Source organism: Thamnophis sirtalis, unplaced genomic scaffold (genome assembly GCF_051295495.1).
Source record: "Thamnophis sirtalis isolate CommonGarterSnake01/CBP01778 unplaced genomic scaffold, rThaSir2_p1.2 scaffold_12, whole genome shotgun sequence".
Lineage (NCBI taxonomy): Eukaryota > Metazoa > Chordata > Lepidosauria > Squamata > Natricidae > Thamnophis > Thamnophis sirtalis.
In genome coordinates this window covers 8,652,258-8,674,862 of record NW_028261392.1, presented here as the reverse complement: position 1 = coordinate 8,674,862, position 22,605 = coordinate 8,652,258, and the positions used below count along the sequence as shown (strand labels likewise).

The 22,605-nt window shown below is 39.7% G+C and overlaps 1 protein-coding gene and 1 long non-coding RNA gene across 3 annotated transcripts in view; one reads left to right on the top strand and one right to left on the bottom strand.

Annotated features, from left to right (window-relative positions):
- Positions 1–22,605, top strand: part of PCDH9 (protocadherin 9) — an 854,104-nt gene that overhangs the window by 793,416 nt on the left and 38,083 nt on the right. The gene's annotated exons all lie outside the window — the stretch shown is intronic.
- Positions 10,326–13,851, bottom strand: LOC148043249 (uncharacterized). Its single transcript, XR_015698235.1, has 2 exons — positions 13,751–13,851; positions 10,326–10,749 (listed from the first exon to the last, which is right to left on the bottom strand). It is a non-coding gene; the product is annotated as an uncharacterized LOC148043249 (long non-coding RNA).

Here is a 22,605-nt window from a genome sequence, read left to right as displayed (position 1 = left end):
CACTGGGAAGATGACCTTCCAATTTCTGGAGTGAGCATGCACACTAGCTAGCTTCCCATGAGCATGCATGCTAGAAACCAGAAGACTAGATGGTTGATGCGTGGGCTGGAAACCTGGGAGATCATCTTCCCAGCATGCGCATAAGGGCGGATGCTCTTCCAGTTTCTGGCACGAGCACTCCTGTTTCGGCACTCGGTGCTGAAAAGGTTTGCCAACACTGTTATAGAGGGTTCCACCACAAATTCGCGAAGCCCTTATCCGCGGAGACATAAGCGTGAAGACTAATTCGCGCCGTTCTAAGTGCTAAGGAAAAACGCGACCCTACCGCAATGACATAATCGCGGAGGGCAAATTCGCGCATTCCCAAGCACTCAGTACCCTAAACCTAACGCTAAACCTAACCCTAAACCTAACCCTAAACCTAACCCTAACCCTAACCCTAACCCTAAACCTAACCCTAAACCTAACCCTAAACCTAACCCTAAAACAAACCCCTAAACCTAATCCTAATGCTTACCTTAATTGAAGTCGGCTTTCTGCCGCGGTGCCGTTTTAAAGCGCCCTTCTGTTGCCGCGCTGTTGTCGCGGCAGTGATGACGCGCGGTGATGACATCGCAGCTTTAGCGCCGCTATTTTATCACCGCGATTTTGACGAGCGCGGATTTGTCATGCCACGGTTATAGAGAATAAAGATATTCATTCACATTACAATTCGTAGCCATGGAAGCAATGATGACTGCCATATATTTCCCCTTTTATGTCATAGGCAGAAATGTATTTGGCACCTTAAAGCATCACCTCCAAAAATGTGTCACTTATATATTTGTTTTTAGGAAGAGCCTCCATGGGGTAAAGATCTTGGTTGTAGGACAAAATATTCAAACAAGAACTTTGAAAGAGAAGTAGAGAGTATACTCCTAGTGTTGGGTAGTCAATATATATCTTTATACAACAACAAATGGTTGTTGTTGCTTTAAATGAGTGGATGTACTTATCAGGTGTAATTAACTTTACTATAAGAAGGAGTTAAGAGAGCTCACTCTCTCTCTCTCTGCTTGTCCTATGCTTGATGACTTGATGACTGGAATGTGAACTGCGACTGTAAGCTATTGTTTGTTCTTTGAATTGTGTTTGGACTAATATCTACCATCACTGCTTGTGAAGCAATTATCAGTAGTAAAGCTACTTGTTTTTACTAGCAGTGTCTGAAACTCTATTCGTCTGTTTCTACTAGCAACATTCTTTCTCTCTAGCTGTACATTCTTCTGCACTACTTTCTGTCTCCCAACGGAGATATCCCTAACAGAATGATTCCATTTGTAAACAAGACCCAACTTAAACATGGTAACTTGAATATGAATTACTATTAATACAATAACAATAGTTTCTAGATTTAATTGAAATGGTTGGGTATGCGGTTGAAACGTGTACAGTCACAGGAGGCTACTGGGTTTTTTTTTTTTCAAGTCGACAACTAACAGGTTGTTGTAGCTAGGATAAATGAAAAATGGAATAATATCCACAGAATCTTGAACTCTTGGAGAACCTACACAATTACTGAAAACCTACCATTAAGGAATAAACCATGTTTGAGCATATGACTAATAAACCATTTAACATTTGTTGAATACCTCAAAGAGGTACTTGAACTATAAGCTTGAAAGAGAGTTCAACTATTTTTTTAAAGAGTTAAGTACTTTAGAGAAATGGAATAATTGTTTTCAAGCTTTATATGAAGAGGAGGGAAGACAAAACACTGGATCAAGGTAATATGTAAAAGCAATAAAAAATGTAAATAAAACTCAGAATTGGTAAAGGTAGCTACAGTTCAATGAACTCTCCTTTGATTTTCTGCATTTATATTTTAACTGAAAGTGTGTTCACAAACTGTTTTTATTTATTTATACAATTAATATAGTTACCCATCTCCTCTAACTGAGCATGTTATCTGAACTTGACCGGAGACTTTCTGGTGGATGAAGTTAATTTAAGGGAACATACAAGGCCAAGATTCAGTGTTTTGTTTCACTGAGTGGTGAATGCAATGTTATGATTGAAAATTCATTTTTTTTTAACCAGAAAATCATTGTAAGTCAAGGACTACCTGTATAGGACACGGGATATAAATCAGAAACACTCCTTAAATATTCCATATATACTGCGTAAATGCAAATACATGCACACACATATTAGGGGTTCATAAATCCACCAGGTTTTCTATTTCACATTGATGAACTGATACTTGAAATTGATTCTAATGCAAGATCTGCAACAATGGTGAAATCCAGCAGATTCTGACAGGTTCTGGAGAACCAGTAGCAGAAATTTTGAGTAGTTTGGAGCACCGGCAAATACCACCTCTGGCTGGCCCCAGAGTGAGGTGGGAATGGAGATTTTGCAGTTTCCTCCCCTGCCATGCCCACCAAGCCATGCCCACAGAAGCGGTAGTAAAAATATTTTGAATTTCACCACTGATCTGCAGGTACAGGCTGATAGAATTTCACATTAATAAAGTGTAATAACAGCCAAATAACAATTATTTTACTCTGATCAATTAGAAATTTTCATACTGGTGAAAAAGATTTGAGGGTTGAAAAAGATTTAACCATAGGAAGAAAACATAAAAGTAGCTCCTTTTCACTTTCCAAGAATAATGGATGATGCAATAGATGGATGGACGGACGGACGGACGGACGGACGGATGGATGGATGGATGGATGGACGGATGGATATGGGGATGGAGATGGGGATGGAGATGGAGATGGAGTGAGAGATGATAGGTAGATAAATGGATGGATGGATGGATGGATGGGGATGGGGAAGGAGATGGAGATGGAGATGGAGGGAGAGATGATAGGTAGATAGATAGATAGATAGATAGATAGATAGATAGATAGATAGATAGATGGATGGATGGATGGATGGATGGATGGATGGATGGATGGATGGATGGATGGATGGATGGATGGATATGGGGATGGGGATGGGGATGGGGATGGAGATGGAGATGGAGATGGAGATGGAGATGGAGATGGAAGGAGAGATGATAGATAGATAGATAGATAGATAGATAGATAGATAGATAGATAGATAGATAGATAGACAGACAGACAGACAGACAGACAGACAGACAGACAGACAGACAGAAAGAGAGAAATTGATGTGGTTATCTATGTATCTAGTGCTTTGGACATTAACTTGAGGATGCCACTTGAAAAACATTCTTTATACTATGTCTCAAATGCTTACTTAAATTTTTGCCATCTTTGGAAAACATATATTGCCTTTTCCTTGTACTCTTGTCTCTTAATAGCTGCATTGTCTGGTGATCAACTTTATTGGCCAATGTCCATTTCATTTGCAACCCTTGAAGAGCATGTACAAGTGTTTCATGCAAATATCTCTCCAAAACAGCTACTGTCCATAAAGCAAGTTCTTAGTATTGTGTAGTCATTGTTTACAATCGTATCTACAACTGAAAGCAAGTAATTACATTGTGATGCAAAGTGTATCCTTTTAAGACAGAAGAAAGGGTGCTTAAGACAAGGCAATACTTTACTGCTAAGTGACAAAATTTGGGTTGAATGGAACAGCCTGGCTGTGCCATTATGAGATTATTGTGAGTTTTGTACTGGAAGTGAAAGCCATTGAACACAATCTGGTCCTGTTTTCACCTCCTTCGGTTACTCCACTGCCTTAGTGGTAACACACAGTTGGAGTTTGTTATTTAGTTTATTGTTTCTTCAAAGAGACAGAGGAGTTCTCAGTGGGGAGACAGGATGGAAACTCCATATGAAGCAACAGTTTTCAGTTCTTCAGCTTCTAAAAGGTTGCTGGTAGGGATGTGGGGGGTCACCTTTGATCTCATCAGATTTGATCGTTCAGATTGAACTGAAAAGCGTAAGCAAAATTCAGAATCACTGGAATTCTCACAAATGCACAGAGTTTGATTTGACAGCATGGGTCTTCAGTTTGATCCCTGACTTAGGGATTCAACAGTCACCTTTGAACTGAAGCTTCAGTTGTGCCCTTCTTATATTTCTTTTGCTAGGATGTCATTAACTTAAAACCTTTATAACACTGTATTGGAAGTGCCAGGACATCCAGGTGAAATCTACCCTCAACCCTGAGAGATTTTGACTGATTACTGATGATGATGATGACTTGGGACAAGGCACGAAGGTCATACAGCCAGCTGAGAGTTCAAACTCCCCTTTAATGCTCCAATTCCCCCCCCCCAAATGCTCCAACATTCTTGGCAAGTCCCAGAACAAAGTGCAAGCACATTCAAAACAAAGGAACAGGGAAACGAGTCCATGAAACAAGGAACAATGAATCCACCAAGTCAGGAACAAGATACTGAGTCTATTAAGTCAGGAAGAAGGCACTGAGTCCACAAGTAAGGAAGAAGCAAGCAGTCTTGCAAACTCCAACTGTCAGTACCACCCCACCAAACCCTACCAATTCAGCATTTGTTCCCAACAAATTCCCCTCCCCATAGTATCTTCTTAAATCTCAGTCCCCAGGGGCACTCTCCTCCCGAGTCATAATATCAGCCTGTGCTGTTCCCACCTTCTCTCCACTCTCCATGCTTGGGGATCAGGAGGAGGAGGTCCTTGCTCATTGCCTGAGCTCTGTCACTCTTCATGCCCACTGCTTGCCCTGTCTCAGCCATCTTGCCCCGGTTCCTCCCTGCTAACAAGCTGTTGCAATCCTGAGGGGCCCTGGGCTGCCTCAACCTCCTACTCGCCACATTCCCTTGAAGCCCCCTAGAACTCTGTTGGCTCCAACTCTGGCTCATTCTCCTCTGCAGATTCAGGCTCCGATGGGGACATGACCCTGATTAACCATTTTTTTGGGGACTATAAGACACACCGGAGTATAAGACGCACCATGATTTTGAAGAAGTATTTTTTTTAAGTGTTTGCACTCTGCAGGTCTCCCAAACCCTCTACATGCCTCATTTTTTGCACAAAAAAAGGCATGCAGAGCTTTGAAATGGTTATAGAGTGCTCCTGGGGGCTGGGGGGGCGCAAAAATGAGCAAGCCTGCCAAATCCTCTGCAAGCTCATTTTTGCAAAGAGGGCAGCATTTTTGGTAGGCCAAAAATGCTGTATTCAATGAATAAGATGCACCCAGGTTTTCACCCTCTTTTGGGGGGGGGGGAAGGATGTGTTTTATACTCTGAAAAATACAGCCATCTCTAAGTACTTGTAGTAGAAAAGAAAATATGGGTTCCTTAACAAACCCATGCCTTCTTCCTGAGCATGAACTCACAAAAAAACCTGAATGATGAGAATTGGAGAAATATTTAAGAATCTTCAGTGGGTCACGTTGAAAGGCTGTTTGGCCTTATTGAAAGGCTTCCTGTAACTCAGGGACAGTTGATGAACTAAAAGTGAATTCCTACACTGCTTTACATTGGACACTGAAGGTTATCCTTTGACATCTGCCATAGTCAGCTAGCATGTGATGGTGCCAGAAAAATATCTAGCAGCAGAAGCCAAGAGGAGAGAACATATGCTGATGCTGCGTTGCCCCCAGGCTATTCTTTCTGAAATCCTGAGTGGGGGAAAAAAGAGATCTGTGCTGAATTTCGTTGGCAATGTGTGGGAAGGCCAAACAAAGAACACCTATCAAATAATGGTGCTATTTGCCGATTTCTTGTATGAATGGATAGATCGGATTTTGATGCCTAAATACACTAAATGTATAATCGTCCCCTTCTCCTAGGACAAAAAAAGGGGGGAAGGAAGAGTTTAAACAGAGGGGGTGAGGAAAAGAAAGGATTGATGCTCTACATGGGGCTGCCCTTGAAAAGTGTTCGGAGACTACAATTGGTCCAGAATGCAGCCGCACGAGCGATACTGGGTGTACCTAGATACACCCATGTTACACCTATCCTCCGTGAGCTGCACTGGCTCCCTATCGGTCTCTGAACACGCTTCAAGGTGCTGGTTATTACCTTTAAAGCCCTACATGGCCTAGGACCTGGATATCTCTGTGACCGCCTCCTGCAACATACCTCCCAGCGCCCAATAAGATCGCACAGGGTGGGCCTTCTCTGGGTACCATTGACTGCACAATGTCGTTTGGTGGCTCCTCGGAAGAGGGCCTTCTCTGTAGCTGCCCCGGCCCTCTGGAATGAACTGCCCCCTGAAATCCAGACCCTCTCCACTCTCTCGGCCTTCCGAAAGTCTATTAAGACCTGGCTGTTCCGGCAGGCCTGGGGCTGCTGATCTTGATTGACCTTCAGCCCCATTAAGATCGAGTGCATGTTGTGTCCTGTTTTAATTTGTTCTGTCTTATATTTTAAATTTTTAATATCTTCTTTTTTAAACTGTCTTTTATGTAAGCCGCCCAGAGTCCTCCAGGATTGGGCGGCATACAAATCTATTAAAATTGACAAATTGAATTGAATTGATAGATTTCCAAAATTACCAGAATTTGAAACTAAAATTCCAGGGTCCGTGCCATATGCAAACAAAATGTTGAGAAGGCCACACAGAAGTAATAATCTTTTGGGAATCAGCATTTCTGGCACAATAAACACTTTCTTGGAGTCAACATCTGGAGTGAGAGACCCATTTTTATATATGACCTTGGTTGATTCGGCACACTGGAAGTATTGTTTTGAATTAACATCACACCATTAAAATCTCCTTTTTCACAAAGCACATTTTTCTGGCTTCCAAGGCTCTTTGTTCCAGTATCAACATCACTTTGTTGCTTCTATACCTGAAGCAAGGACATATGTAAAACAGCACTCGGAGTTCAGCTCAGCATTGTGTGTTCCCAGTTGGCAAATGATGGAGCATGAAGATCCTTCCAGGTGATTTTTTTTCCCACCCCTTTTTTTAATTTTTTCCAGAAGGCAAAGTGTTTCACATACAGAGAAAGCATTTGATTGCTGATATCAGCTAGCAGCCAACTTGGGAAACACATATTGCCTGAAAGTTTAAGGTGCCCTCGGAGGTCTCTTTACCAGTTTGCTAAATTGTGCTATTTGATGGGATACGTGCGGGAGAAGGAACAATAAAATGTATAGCTAGAAAACAACCTTGTAAACTATATTCAGGTTTAATTAAATGCCAGTATAAGAAAGATATAGATATAGAAAGATAATGATATATAGATGCGATGGCTCAGTAGCTAAGATGCTAAGCTTGTCGATGAGAAAGATTGGCAGTTCGGCAGTTCGAATTCCTAGCGCCTCATAAAGGAGCGAGCTCCCGTTACTTGTCCCAGCTTCTGTCAATCTAGCAGTTTGAAAGCATGTAAAAATGCAAGTAGAAAAATAGGAAGCACCTTTGGTGGGAAGGGAACAGCGTTCTGTGCGCCTTCGGCGTTTAGTCATGCCGGCCACATGCCCACAGAGACGTCTTCGGACATGCTTATTCATTGGCTGACCTTGTTACCATGTGTCAGCTGAATACCATGGATGCTGGGAGGCAGAAGCAGACTAAGGTGTGTCTTATACTCTGGAGCATCTTATACTCCAAAAAATACGGGAAGTTTGGAATGATGGTTAAGTTCCGGAGCAGGCAGCCAATTCCTCCTTGTCGCCTAGAGAAGAAAAACCATTGTCCATCTCTACTTTATTTCTTTAGATGTTGAATAATAACATATGATCAAGAAATTTAAAAAAAATCAATTTCTTTGCTGCTCTCTAGTCTATCTAGATGTTTGCCGCACAGCTATTTATCCTTGCATTCTATATATTTGTTGCCTTAAAGCAATTCTACGCTTCATTCTATGGACTTGGTGTAATTTAAGAAAGGCCATAGATACGTCCCATACAGACAGGTGTTTCTTCTTCTTCTTCTTCTTCTTCTTCTTCTTCTTCTTCTTCTTCTTCTTCTTCTTCTTCTTCTTCTTCTTCTTCTTCTTCCTCTTCTCTTCTTCCTCCTCCTCCTCCTCCTCTTCTTCTTCTTCTTCTTCTTCTTCTTCTTCTTCTTCTTCTTCTTCTTCTTCTTCTTCTTCCTCTTCTCCTCCTCCTCCTCCTCCTCCTCCTCCTCCTCCTCCTCCTCCTCCTCCTCCTCCTCCTCCTCCTCCTCTTCTTCTTCTTCTTCTTCTTCTTCTTCTTCTTCTTCTTCTTCTTCTTCTTCTTCTTCTTTTCTTCTTTTCTTCTGTAAAAGCACTAACCAGGACTGCAGAAAATAAAGCACTTCTATTTTATTGCTAGCATGGGTCTTGTAACTTAAACATGAGATTGACACCAGCAATATTTATTTTATTGAAAGAGATTTATATACTATTTCACCTTGCCAACAATGCCAAAGCTGTAGAGACAAGCTTATAAAGAGAACAAACAAAATATATTTACCCAAGAAAATGAGGTGGGTTTTTTTTTTGGCTTTTCATGTGGAAGGAACCGGCTCCTTAAATATCCAGCTAATAGGTTAAGTGTTCTGGCTTGTTGTTTGTCGCATGTAACAGAATTTCAGAACTTTTTAAAGTCACCACAGGACAATTTTTTTTGCTTACAGGAAACCAAAGTGATTCTGATTAGTCTGACAGGTTGAATGTCACACAATAATATTATTAGGAGGCAATGCTAGTCAGACACTCCTGCTAATTTTGCATGCTTTACTTCCTTCACAGCTTTTGCTGAGAAGCTTGTAAGATTAGTTGATAGAAGAAGAAAATATTGTCTACTTCTTAGAGCCCCCCCCCCCCCCGTTTGCCACTTCTATAGGTCTACTAGATATAACTCTCTGAATGCAATTCATCTTCATTGCATCTGACTTGACAGGATTCCTCTTTTTACAAATATTGCAGCAAGCAATATTTTTATTGTTGTGCAGGAAAAGACACCTAAGGGGGTTTCTATTTTATTTTTAGGGGCATTTCTGGATATTTTCACTATTATGAATGATGACCTCTCTATCTCTGGGACAGGGGGAAAAAGTGTAACTGTCATGTGTTTTTATGGATTGCTCAAATAGTTTGATTTATTATAGGACCATCCAACCGTACAATATTGAAACTGCTTCTCGTAAAGAATTAAATGTTACCCTAGTCTTTGCATTCTTCCCTGTCTCAGGAACTAGATCTCATTCCAAATTCATAGTATCACTAAAGGGAAAAACAGCAGGACCTAGTTGGAGAGTTTAAGAGAAAGCACATCAAAATTCTAAATGGAATATAGAACAGGTGATGGTAGACCAACAATTCCATGGTCAGCCCATCAGGGTAAGATACTAGAAGGTCTCTTCCAGAGGTGGGTTCCTACCAGTTCACACCTATTCAGTAGAACCGGTTCGTCAAATCTACCGAACCGGTTAGAAGAGGTTCCACCAGTGGACCCGGAAAAAGCAGGCCACACCTACAGAAGAGGTTCCAATTTTTTTTGAAACCCACCACTGGTCCTTGGATATGATTATTCTACACTATCAAGCTCCTATTTATAAAACTCAGTGCCTCTGTGAAAGTTAAGGATGACTACTGCGTTTGTGGTGCAATCAGAACATTCCGTGTGTTGAAGTTGTTTTAACGCAAATCAAAGATGCCTTTTAAAAAACAAGTTTACCTCATATTCTTATGCATGCCAGTGCTGTGTGTGAGGTAATTTAAGGTGGTTCTGACAAGTGTCGTCGGCATCTTCATATCCGGTCACATGGGCAGCAAGCCACTCCCATCCGGTCACATGGGTGACAAGTCACTCCCACAAAGGAGGCCACACCCACAGAGTAGGTTCAAACAATTTTTTAAGCCCACCATTGGTCTCTTCATTTTAGAAGATGGTGTGTAGTATTCTAAAAATGAACTCCCTGCGAGGAATAAAGCACTCTCTGTGCATGTTCGTATTCTAAGGCAATTCTGTCTCCACTATGAACATTTTATGCCAAGAATGATGCCTTACAATTGCAGCAAGTGGCAGCATATTAATGACTTTGTTTGGCCTCAGAAGGTCAACAGAATCAGGTATGATCAGGGAGACAACCAGATGTTAAGGCTAGTTATCAGAAGTGGATGGGGGAATAGAAGTAAGCTACCTGTGACTAAGAAATCTGGATGGTATCTCAGAGGTTAGCAATAGAAACTTGGATTCCATGTTTCCTTTGCCTACAATTTCTCCCACCCTAAAAGACAACTTTCCCATCGAAAGTGATTTAGAGAGGGCTGTAAAAGCACTGCGAAGTGGTATATAAATGTAAGTGCTATTGCTAGTCATTATCAATGCTACACCTTGAGTGTGAAATCTGAGAATCCAGCTGTCTAAGATTATCAGGCAGAACAGTCAACTTATGTTCTTTGATAAATTCCAGCCTCTAAGAACTCAGGGGGGAAAAGAAAAAAACAAAACAAAACAAGAGAATGCATTTGAAAAGAATAGCACAAATCAACTTTATTTACAAACTAGTTGCTGTTCTTGATATATTGCCACCCAATACATCCCGAGCCTTACAGGAGGAAGCATATTATTTTCTTAACGATCGGAGAATTCAACTGGGAGAATGACCACAAGTGGAGTTTTCTCCAGATAAGACAAGTGGAGATAAACTGATGCATTTTTTTAAAAAAAAAAATTCTGGGTGGATGAGTAAGGGGTCAACATCATCAAAAGATGATAGAAATCCTGTCAAAAAGAACGCAGGTACCAGCTTCATCTCCAGGGTCAGAGCAGAACAAAGTGTCACCCGTAACATCATTGTTCATGATGGATGATTGACAGGGCGGTTTGTGCCCTCTCTCCTTCTCACCCTTCTGCTTTTACAATCCCCTGCTTTTCCTGTCTTTGCCATCCTAAGAAGCAAGGTGCAGTTAGAGTGCCAATGTCTGCAGTAAGTTATGTCTTAGAATATTTTTTGTTGATCTTTCTCATCTTGAAGTTTGTTTTTAATCCCAGTTCAGTTGTTGAAATTAATGTTGTCTTCTTGTTAATGGTCTGGAACAATGATATACAAAAGTATGTTTCTTCCTAAACAAGAAGATACCACTCTGGAAGTCCTTCCATGCTAAATGTGAAATAGAAAATTCACATGGTGGACTCTTCCAGAAAGGACCCCTTCCCATTCCTTGGCATTTACAAGTTCATGAGATGCCACCTTGTGGGACCAAGAATTTTAATCAATGTTCCGACCTTTATCTGTAAAGGTTTCCTATTGAGGCCACCAATCAAACTGCTATCATTTCAATACCTTTATTTCACTTATCGTGTATTGTATGAATGGTTTTAGAATGTTGCATAGTTTGTGTTGGACAGAAGTATTGGAATTTGAATTGTGATGGAAGGGAGGGATGGAGGGAGGAAGGGAGGGAAGGAAGAAAGAAGGAAGGGAGGAAGGAAAAGGAAGGAGGGAGAGAGGAAGGGAGGGAGGAAAATAAGGGAGGGAAAGAGAGCGGAAGGAAGGAAAAAGTTTAAGTTTAAGTTTTATTTTATTTATATGCCGCCCTATTCCCTAAAATGGACTCAGGGCGGCAAACAACTTAAACGGGAAGGGGAAACATACAAGTACAAAATAGACATTTAAAATGACAAACAACCACACCGAGAGGGGAGGGGAGCTCATCAACCCCAGGCCTGCCGACACAGCCAGGTTTTAACGGCTTTTCGGAAAGCAGGGAGAGAGGTGAGGGTCCGAATCTCCGTGGGGAGTTCGTTCCAAAGGGCCGGAGCTGCAACAGAGAAGGCCCTCCCCCGGGTCGTAGCCAGATGGCATTGGCTGGTGGATGGAACCTGGAGGAGGCCAGCCCTGTGCGATCTAATGGGTCTTTGGGAGGTAATTGGCAGCAGGCGGTCTCTCAAAGGAAGGAGAGAGGGAGGGAGGAAAATGAGGAAGGGGAGGGAGAGAGGAAGGAAGGAGGGAAGGGAGGGAGGGAGGAAAGAAGGAAGAAAGGAAAAGGAGGGAGGAAAATGAGGGAGGGAGGAAAATGAGGGAGGGAGGAAAATGAGGGAGGGAGTAAGGGAAGGAGGGAGGGAGGAAAATGAGGGAGGGGAGGGAAAGAGGAAGGAAAAGAGGGTAGGAAGAGAGGAAAGAAGGATGGAAGGGAGGGAGGGATGGAGAAAGAAGGAAAGGAAGGAAGGAAGGAAGGAAGGAAGGAAGGAAGGAAGGAAGGAAGGAAGGAAGGAAGGAAGGAAGGAAGGAAGGAAAATTCCATTACCCAAACTCAATTGTGGGAGAGGTAATAACAATTATGCAGCAGTTAATTATGTATCTTTTCATTTGCATAAATCAACGGGAATTTGGTATCACTTGATGCCAATACTTTTCTGGCTGCATCCTTTTATTGTTGAAGTTCTATTTTTACAATGCTGATTGTAACACATTTTGAAAACCTCTAAGATGCCACTTTGATTTAATGTTTGGGCTTGCTGGCATTGGAAACATAGAAAGAGAAGCACTGATATTTTTTTTAAGTCTTATATGAAACTGAACTATTTGTGTGGCAGCTTCGATGCAAAATATACTAAGAAATTTACATGACTTCTGGCCAAGGACAGTCTTGTGTTGGCTTAAGGAGTTTTTTTTTCTTTTTCTTTTTGGCCTGATTAAAACAAGCAGCCTCGGGTGCTTTCAGATTTGTCCATCCAATTCTTTCTACATTTAATATTGTAAAAGGGTACACTGATTATTACACGAAGCATATTTCTCTGCTCGAATAAACATCAGGGTAGATGTGCTGGTTATAATTCGTGTCTCTTTTGCATCAGTGAAGTAAGAAATAACTGTTGAATTCAATTAAAGGAGAACAGGATTTGACTGTGAGCTGACATATATTGAAATACACATTTTGGGCTTCAGTTACTTTCAGTTTTGTTTTAAAATATGCAAGTTTTGTCAATGAGACTCAAACCAGCAACACCGAAACATGCTAAAAACAATGAAATTTACAGATATTTAATTGTATGTTGGCACACTCATGCCTGCGTCCTGGCTGCATATTCTGAATTAACATTGGGATGGTGATTATAACTTTTTTTCCCCAATTAATTGAAACACTAGTTTTCCTTTAATCAGCACTTTGCCTGCATAAATGCTCTTAATATTACCCCAACCCCGTATAGTGGTTTGCAGAACATTAACATGCTCTATTGTCACTCTTTAATGCTAAAATTAAACATTTAATTTTTGTTAGCAGTTTAATTATGTAGCCTATATTAGGTTGCATTTTAATTTTAATTAGAATTACAATTAATTATGTACTGGTCTCAGTGCACCACTGATTAATGGGGGGGGGATGTTTCCCTTCCATATGTTATGCAACCAATCGGCTTCCTTCCACTTCTTCATACATCAACCTGCTGAGTTCCCAACTCAAACATTACAATAAAATGTAACTGGTGAAAAGAGGCAGGCTGTACTTCCACTGACAAATTCAGAACCAGAATAAGAGAATGACAGAGTTAGAAGGGACTTTGGAAGTCTTCTAGTCCAACCCCCCCCTGTTCAAACCGGGGACTTTATACCCGTGATGGAGAAACTATGGCATGTGTGCCACAGGTGGCATGCACTGGTAAGTACCTTTTAGTCTAATGCACATTTGATGCTCCTAGTAGCAAGAAGGGTGAAACCTGAAAGATAACTGTGTTTAGACCTGTTTGCGAACACAATCCTCACCCATCCCTTTTCTGCCTTCATATTTGGATTGGCTTTGCTAAAAATAGTTGCCCAATTAATTTATATATCAGAATTGCAGATGGAAAATGTAACCCAGGGACCTGTTTGCTCACGTCCCAAAACCATAGTGATTGGCTTGGACATCTGTTGCAACCGTCTGAAAGGAATTCATTTCCACAGTTTACCTGCTGTGAAGCTACGGCTCTCCAGATGCTGATGGACTCCAGTTTGTTTCCATCATTCCTGGGCACTGGAATGGCTGAGAGGTGCTGGAAGAACTAGGAAATAAATGACATTTGAAGGATATAGAATAGAATAGAATAGAATAAAATAGAATAGAATATAGTAGAATACAATACAATATCATACCGATCCGTGCAATGCAATGCAATGCAATGCAATACAATGGAATATGGAATGGAATGGAATGGAATGGAATGGAGTAGAATAGAATAGAATAGAATAGAATAGAATAGAATATAGTAGAATACAATACAATACAATATCATACCGAACCGTACAATGCAATGCAATGCAATGCAATGCAATGCAATGCAATGCAATGCAATGCAATGCAATACAATACAATACAATACAATACAATACAATACAATACAATACAATACAATGGAATATGGAATGGAGTAGAATAGAATAGAACAGAACAGAACAGAACAGAACAGAACAGAATAAAATAACAGAGTTGGAAGCAGAGGTGGGTTCTTATTGGTTTCGGACTGGTTTGGCCGAATCGGTAGTAACTTGGTGGCCTGGGTCACTGGAACCGGCCTGCCACACCCTCAAACTGGTTCTCTTGGCAGTGCCTAAGGAGTCGCCATCTTGTTTTTGGCTTCTGCGCCAAAAAATGTTTTAGTACTGCGCATGCACGCTCAGCATGCATCAAGCATGCGCGCACTGCATAACCATGAGAGAACTGGAAGTAGTGGCTGCTGGAACCCACCCTTGGTTGGAAAGTAACTTGGTGGTCTTATAGTCCAACTTACTGCTTACACAGGAAACCCTGCACCACTTCAGAGAAATGCTGTCCAACATCTTCTTAAAAACCTCCAGTTTTGGAGCATTCACAACTTCTGGAGGCAAGCTCTTCCACTGGTTAATTCTTCTCACTGTCAGGAAATTTCTCCTTAGTTTCATGTTGCTTCTCTCCTTGATTAGTTTCCACCCATTGCTTCTTGTTCTACCCTCAAGTTCTTTGGAGAATAGTTTGACTCCCTCTTCTTTGTGGCAACCCCTGAGATATTGGAACACTGCTATCATATTACCCCTAGTCCTTCTTTTCATTAAACTAGACATACCTAGTTCCTGCAACCGTTCCTCATATGTTTCAGCCTCCAGTCTCCTTATCATCTTTGTTGCTCTTCTCTGCACTCTTTCCAGAATCTCAACATCTTTTTTCCATTGTGGTGACCAAAACTGATTTCAATGCCTTGTCCCTAAAACACATAACAATAACTCTAACTGCAGACTCTATTAGAGACAGAAGGAAAGAGAAGAGTGAAAACAGTTCTTAGTGGAAATGCTTGTTCCTTTCAAACAGTAACATGGGGATTCAGACTGCAAACCTAGCATCTGTTGGCAGCTGTGCCTTTTCCTGCATCCCAGATGTGGTGCAATCCTACAATAAGACACATAAAGTTGAAGCTTTACAGCTCTAATTGTTCTGCAAGATCTTTTCCTTTTGAAGCGGAAATGTTGCACGTGCCTCCAAGAGAGATAGAGACAGATGGTCTTTGGAGTGACTGTTCTCAAGAATTGACTGGCATCACGGTTATCATCTTTATTTGTGCAGTGTGTATAGTCGCTCGTCTCAAACCGGTGACTTTCACCCATTTTTTTGAAATGGAAAAGGTCCTAGTCCCAAGACCTCAATAAATGAATTGACTCGTAGATTACAGGCCATGGAAGCCACTGGGAAAGTCACCTATTTTATATTATACTAAATGTTAACCCAGGGTTGCCCAGATATTTATTTATAGGGGGAAATGTCCGGACCAAACGTAATTTCTAATGTTGCATTTTCTCCCTTACCAAAGGGTGTTGCCTTGTGGAGTACTGCGAAGCCGTTATCATGGTATCTCCTCTGTGCTGTACAGTAGAAGCCATTTTATGGAAGCACAGTCAAAGACATATAAAGGCACAACAGGCTGCATCTTAAGAGCACACACACACACCGGGGGGTGTTAGGAGTGTCTTACCCCCCTCACAGTATTTGTCTCCAGAGAGTAAGTCATCTGTGTACCAAATTTTGTTGAAATTGAAATATTTATCGCACATTTATCACATCAATTAAACCCTACAGAATAATACAGAATAACAAGAGTCGGAAGATTGTATCATTGCTGCTGCTGCTGCTGGAAAAGGTTTGTAAAATTCTGAACACTGCAATTCGAGATGAGGATGAAATAAAGCACACATGCTGTTCATTTTAGTGGCAAGGATGGGTAATGTTACTATAACCATGCATAGCAATATGCTGCCTAGTCTTTCTTCCCTTAAATAATAAGGGAATTAGATTTTGGAAAAATGAGTCATTAGCTCGAAAACAAATAGGCTGCCCTAGCTAGCTAGCAACCAAGGTAAATAGGCTGATAAGGGGAATGAGAGATATTTTTTAAGTGTTTTGGAATATATAAACTCTTCCAGAAGTAAAAGCAGATGCAGGTGGGCTGGAAATGGTTTTAACACAAATCCCATACATTTATGCTATTCTGCGCTAGAGTGAGAGGGGAAAAAAATGGCAAGCAGCCTTAAAGTTATTAACCAAGATAAATATTTAGTTTCAGTTTCCAACGTGACAGTCAGATGTGCTATTGGATTTCGAAAAAGCAGATATTTTTTTCTGCTTTTGCCAGATTTTTTCCCCCTTCCTGTTCACAGCACAGAGTCACCTAGCTTATTAAAACTGTGCCAAGTGGCATTTTTCCAAAAATGTGGTATTTCCATTTTGCAAGCATACATCGTTTCTGGAGACAGAGATAGATAGATACAAGGAAAAGAGGAATTGAAGGAGGGAGGGGGAAACGTACAACTACAGAAAAAAGGGTTGTATGGGAAATTGAGGTTAATATTGTTCGTTTTCAGAAATGTGATAGAAAAATAAGGAAGTGCCGGGGAAATTCAAGAAAGTGCTTAGCAAAGGCTAAACATCAGTAGAAGAAGGCTGATCCTTTTTTAATTATGATTTTATTAAGTATTACAATTAAGCAGATAAAAACTAATGCAAAAATAAAACATGGAAAGTGCAGAAAAAAGAAAGAAAAAGAAAAAAATTAGAAAACAAACATTTAAAGAAATGACTTTCCCATTCATCACAAGTATAAACAATTCTAGCAATTTATCGCCTCGTTTATAATACAACAAATGATCTTTTATTCTCATATTTCATATATTACAATATCTTCATATTTCATATCATAAACAAATCTTTAAAGCCTCATCAGAAACATCTAGATATCTATTTTGGGGGAAAATATTTTTTAACTTTGATTAATAAAACAACTTTATATTTTTTTTCTTTTTACTTTTAACAATCTTTGATCTTTAATCCTTTCAAATAATATCCTAGATTTTTTTTCTCATTTTCCTTTGTCTACTGTTACAAATTTTTTTGAAACTTTAACAAATCTCTTCTGTAAATCAAATATAAGAAAATTAGCCAAGTCATTCTACTTGTTTTGTTGTTTGTATATTTTTATTTTTAGGACATCAACCAGTTTTCTTTATATGGACAGTGTAGCATCTTTTTCCCATTTCTTTCTTGTATCTTGTCATTTTTAAATTGACTTTCATATCCTTTTCCTTAAGAACGTTTAAACATAATCTAGCTAAAATGGCAGAGATTTTTAAAATTAACTTTGGGGTCAATTGTTCACAAATATCCTCCAATATGTCCAATATGATGTTAAAATATTTTTCTCCATTCTGTATTGGTCAAGTTTCAGTATTCTTATCCTTTAATTGTGATTTTTACTTGCTTCTGGCTTCCTCTAATGTCCAAAGTTCAAAGTCTTACCCTATCATTATTTTTGAAAAAAGTTCAAATCAATAACATTTCCCCCCCCCCCCGCACAAAATGATTGTTATAATTAGTCTTAACCTCTTATTTCAAATTTATATGGATCCCTAGACAGTTTGTATCTTTGTAAAATTAGCCTTCTAATCACCAGATTGTTGTTTATTCAACAAAAAAAAAATATGTTTAAGTCTGTTTGGTGAACCTTACATACATAAAAACTACCTTATGGTTGTGAGCTTGTTTGAAATTCTTCCATTCCCAATCTCTGCACTCACAAATTGACTACAAAAATCTTAGCTCCTGTAGTCTACTTATGAACAAAAGCTGTTTGGAGTGCAAGTGGGTGATCTCATGATCCCTCCTTTCTCCAGAAAGACTTCATTGGTTAGAATCTATCACCTGACTCCTTATTTCTGCCACAATCCCATCCCCACTTCTTCAGAGGTCTCTACTTAAGACCCGAGGTGGCGCAGTGGTTAGAGTGCAGTACTGCGGGCCACTTCAGCTGACTGTTATCTGCAGTTCAGCGGTTCTAATCTCACCGGCTCAAGGTTGACTCAGCCTTCCATCCTTCCGAGGTGGGTGAAATGAGGACCCAGACTGTGGGGGCGATATGCTGACTCTGTAAACTGCTTAGAGAGGGCTGAAAGCCCTATGAAGCGGTATATAAGTCTAACTGCTATTGCTATTGCTATACATAAATATTAGCTTGCTGAACATGTCTCTCCTTGTCATGCATGAAGCTAAATATTCCTCTCTCTATCTCTCTCTCTCTCTGCTATGTTGCCATAAGCGTTAGTAAATACATTCTATGAGCTCGAAAGCTTTTTTTTAAAAAATAGCAGCCATTTAATCTTCCATGATTTTATTCTTCCCCCGCCCCCTACATTTTGGCTCCAAGGTTTTATGGTTATATTGATCTTTACGTCAATGACTCATTATATTGTTGCAAGACCACTCGTATGCTATTGCTGTAGAACTACAGCCTCTGGAAATAAAATAATGTAAAAAAGAGTGTTTTAAGGAAATCATACTCCAATTACAAGGAGGTCTTGAAGGGGGGGAAGGAAAAAACAACACAAGAGATTTCATTGTGGCTACAATCAATAAATCCTGACCTTACCCACTATTTAATTGGTTAGTTCTTTCAGACATTAAAGTGGTAGCTAATCTTTGCTGGTTGGGGAAACTATTTTACAACAGTTATGCACGATTGTATTGATTTTGCCTAGACCCTGGATCATAATTATTATTTAATGTATAGTCTTATCACTTAAGTGTTGCAGGCTAGTTCAACCCAATGATAAAAGTAACAGTGCTTGAAAGCAATGGTATAAAACAACATATTTTTTTTAAAAAAAATAGAAGTCTGAAGCTTCCTATTCCTGCACCTTAAGTTGGGTGGTGACAAATACCAGCCACAACTGATCTAAAAAAAGTGATTAGTTGGATTGAGAGACCTTTAGAAATATCAAGCCATATTGCCAAAAAAAAAAAAAAAATAGAACAAAGAGATTATATATTGTATATTACATGTTTTCACGGCAGTGAGAGTTGTATTTGCACAACATTGGAAAAATGAGGAAACTCTTTCAGAGGAAAATATAATTAAAAAAAATATTAGTGTGTGTGGAAATCGATAGATTAACTTTAAAGATAAAGAATAAAGAAAACACAGAATATTTTTTTTAAAAAATGGGATTTATTTTACCAATCATTGGATAACAAAAGAAGAAATTAGAAGCGGGAAGAAACTCAGTCAATTGAACATTCAAAAACGCATCGCAAATACCATTGACTGGTGCCGATGGTTGATACGAGTTGCTGCCAGCATTCTAGGTATCAACCAAGTACCTTCTTAAGATGTACGATTTTCCAAGTAGCAGTTTTTTGCAGTTCCACTGGTGTTATTGCAGGAAGCTGCAATATCTTGATGTGTTTTATAAATTTCTTGGACATGGTACCAAGTGCCCCGATGACAGTGGGTATCACTATATCACTATTTATTATTATTTCTTTTATTCATTAAACATGAAACTCAGTCAACTGAATATTTAAAGATGTGTCACAAATACCATTGACTGGTGCTAATGGTTGATATGGGTTGCTGCCAGCATCTTAGGTATCAACCAAGTATGTTGTTATTGTTGTTGTTGTTGTTGTTGTTGTTGTTGTTGTGTGGTTAATATTTGGTGAGATTCACAGCCTTTGGGGCTGGTTGGTAGCTCAACAGCTCGAGTCCTAACCAAGGACCTAGGAACTGTTAAGGTAACATCGGAGGATATAAGCTGTTCCAACTAGGATTTTTTTTTTTTGTAGAATCAGTGTGTTCAAGTCCGTTAAATTTAGAAATAGTGAGGTTATCATCAGCAGCATCATGGTGTAAAATGACCCAAATGATACACTGTTTATTGAGTACTTATGTATATTGAAGAAAAATGTATAAATAAAAATATTTTTTTTAACAAAAGAAATATCAGGCAGTAGAAAAAAACAGAAAAATGTTGGGGGGAAAGAGGAATGGAAGGATTTCTGAGTGACGTTTTGCCAATGTTTTGAGCCTTTGTAAATAACAGAGCCTGTACTGCATTTCTATTTAAATCTACAAATATCTATTCTGGCATTAATTTGATCTGCCCAAGGGAATGAGTGATCTACAGACTTCTCTCAAATCATGGAAGGTTGTCCTTCCATGGTGATAAACTGAGAAAGATAAACTATCAGAACTCTAGTACAGCAAAAGGATTACTTAACTCTGTCTTATTCAAGGATTGGAGGCATTTTCATGGGAATCGGTGAGAAAAAAAAGATATTTCTAAGGAAGACTTCAATTGTATAAGATACATATGGGGAAATGATATTAAACTGGAATGTTCAGTTGCTTAAAAGATGCTCATAGGGTAAATATCCTTTAAGCAAGCAAAGAGAACAAGAAATTTCAGCGCAGCTACTATAAAATCTGGGGGTTTTCTTTGTACCTTCCTATATACTGTAGCGATCCATACATAATCATATTTCCACAGAACATCAGCACTATTTTCTTCATTCCACTTTTCACAAGGAGCTCACACTTATGAAAAGCTAAACCTGTTAGAAATGGTTTTGCATATTTTCTGCTTTCTGTATCCTTCTTTCCTTTGTTCCCGAATATCCCCTTTTCTTCCCCCCATAAGCATCAGGGAAACTACATCAATTGCATCCTGCAACTTAGAGCTGATTTTCCAATCGTTCCCCTGTCCCTTTATTATTATTATTATTATTATTATTATTATTATTATTATTATTATTATTATTATTATTATTATGTTACCATGCTTGCATTTTCATTATCATTAAGGTTTAGAGAATGTTTGACCTTTCATCATCTCTGGCTCGAGTTTCTTTATAGACTTTTTAAGACTTGAGTTTCTTTATAACACATTGCAATACAAAGTTTCTTCATAGATTCTTAAGAGAAGCAAACCCCCCCCCCATTTTATTCAGCAGATAATTACTCTTATCTGACCTTGAAAGCAGATGGTATTGTGTCCCGTCAGCAAACAGTGGAGCTGGTGTCAGACTCAGAGAGTGAGGAGTTTGGGGAACAACATGGGCCAGTCCTGGAGTCTGGGGAAGGTTCTGATGAGGGCTCTGCATTGGAGGCAGAGATGGGGCCAGCGCCGTCCAACAGTTATCAGCTGCCTTTAGAGTCGGAGAGCTGGAGCCTGTTCCCCATGTGTGCATGCACAGAGCTGCCAGATGAAGGGAACAGCTAAGGAACAAGGGCCAACTCAGAAGTAAAGGCATAGGTGGATGGTGAATGACCCCCTCCCCTAGGGAATAAAGAGGAACAAAAGGGGAGGGGACTTTTCAGTAGACAATTAGTTCAATTCATTAGGGTGAAGATCTATTCCTGACTTCTTGCCAAGTAATTGTTGCTACATCATGGCGCTTGGAAGATATCGGCCTGGCAACTCTCCAACCTGATAAAGGTCTGTAGTTGTGAAATCTCATGAAAGACTGTTGACTGGGAATTTGCTGGAGAGGAATTACCTTTAACTTAAATAAAAGAGGTTTTTATCAGGACGAGGAGTCTGCTTCATGATCTTGGGAAGCCTAAGTTGGGACAGGTGGTAGCCAATGCTCTCAAACCAGAACTCAGCATTAAGTTGATGTCTTTGAATAATAAAGCTTGTGATTTGTGGAAATCATCCTACAAAAATTAGAGAAAGAGAGAACGCTTTAAAGCCAGACTAATTCCTTGTGAATATCACTTTGGAACTAATACATTAAATTATTATACCTCCCTTTATCAAAAAGTTTGCCAGGTATGCCCCAGCATAATTACACACCTTTATCTTAAAAAAGTATGGACTCCAGTTATGCTAAATTTAGCTGGAAAAGGTGATCTCTAGCTGAAAGTGGAAATGGTTAGATGTTTAATGCTCAAACACATTTTATAGCTTTAAAAAATCAGGAACTCCTCCTCCTTTCATCTCCCAGTTTTTTTTGTCTTTGTTTTGTTTTGTTTTTTAAATCTAGCTCCATACTCAAAAAGATTCAATGGCATTCTGTAATGACATCAAGGGCTCTACCATTGTTGCCTTCCACTTGGGCATCACATTGGGGAAGGTCTGGGTTTGGCTAGATTCAGTCTACTGCACAAAACGCCATTATTTTCTCACTGAAGTGGTACCTATTTATCTAGTTGCATGTTATATGCTTTCAAACTGGTAAGTGGGTCGAAGCTGAGGAAAGTGACGGGAGCTCGCTCTTTCATGCAAAGCTAGGGCTCAAACCACCAGAGTGTAGACCTCCTCAATTGTCATTGAGCCACTGAGCCATCATGCCTCTCTAATGGCATTGTGAGTTAGAATGATGCGTGAGTTTTTCACGGGCACAAATTCAGGTGTAAGTCATAGCCAGGTCACTTATCTAGAGTGAGAACAACAATAAGAATAGTGGAGTCAGGGCGTAGTCTCCAGTTGAGGGAGACTCATGAGTATTGATCATCTTGAAAGGTTT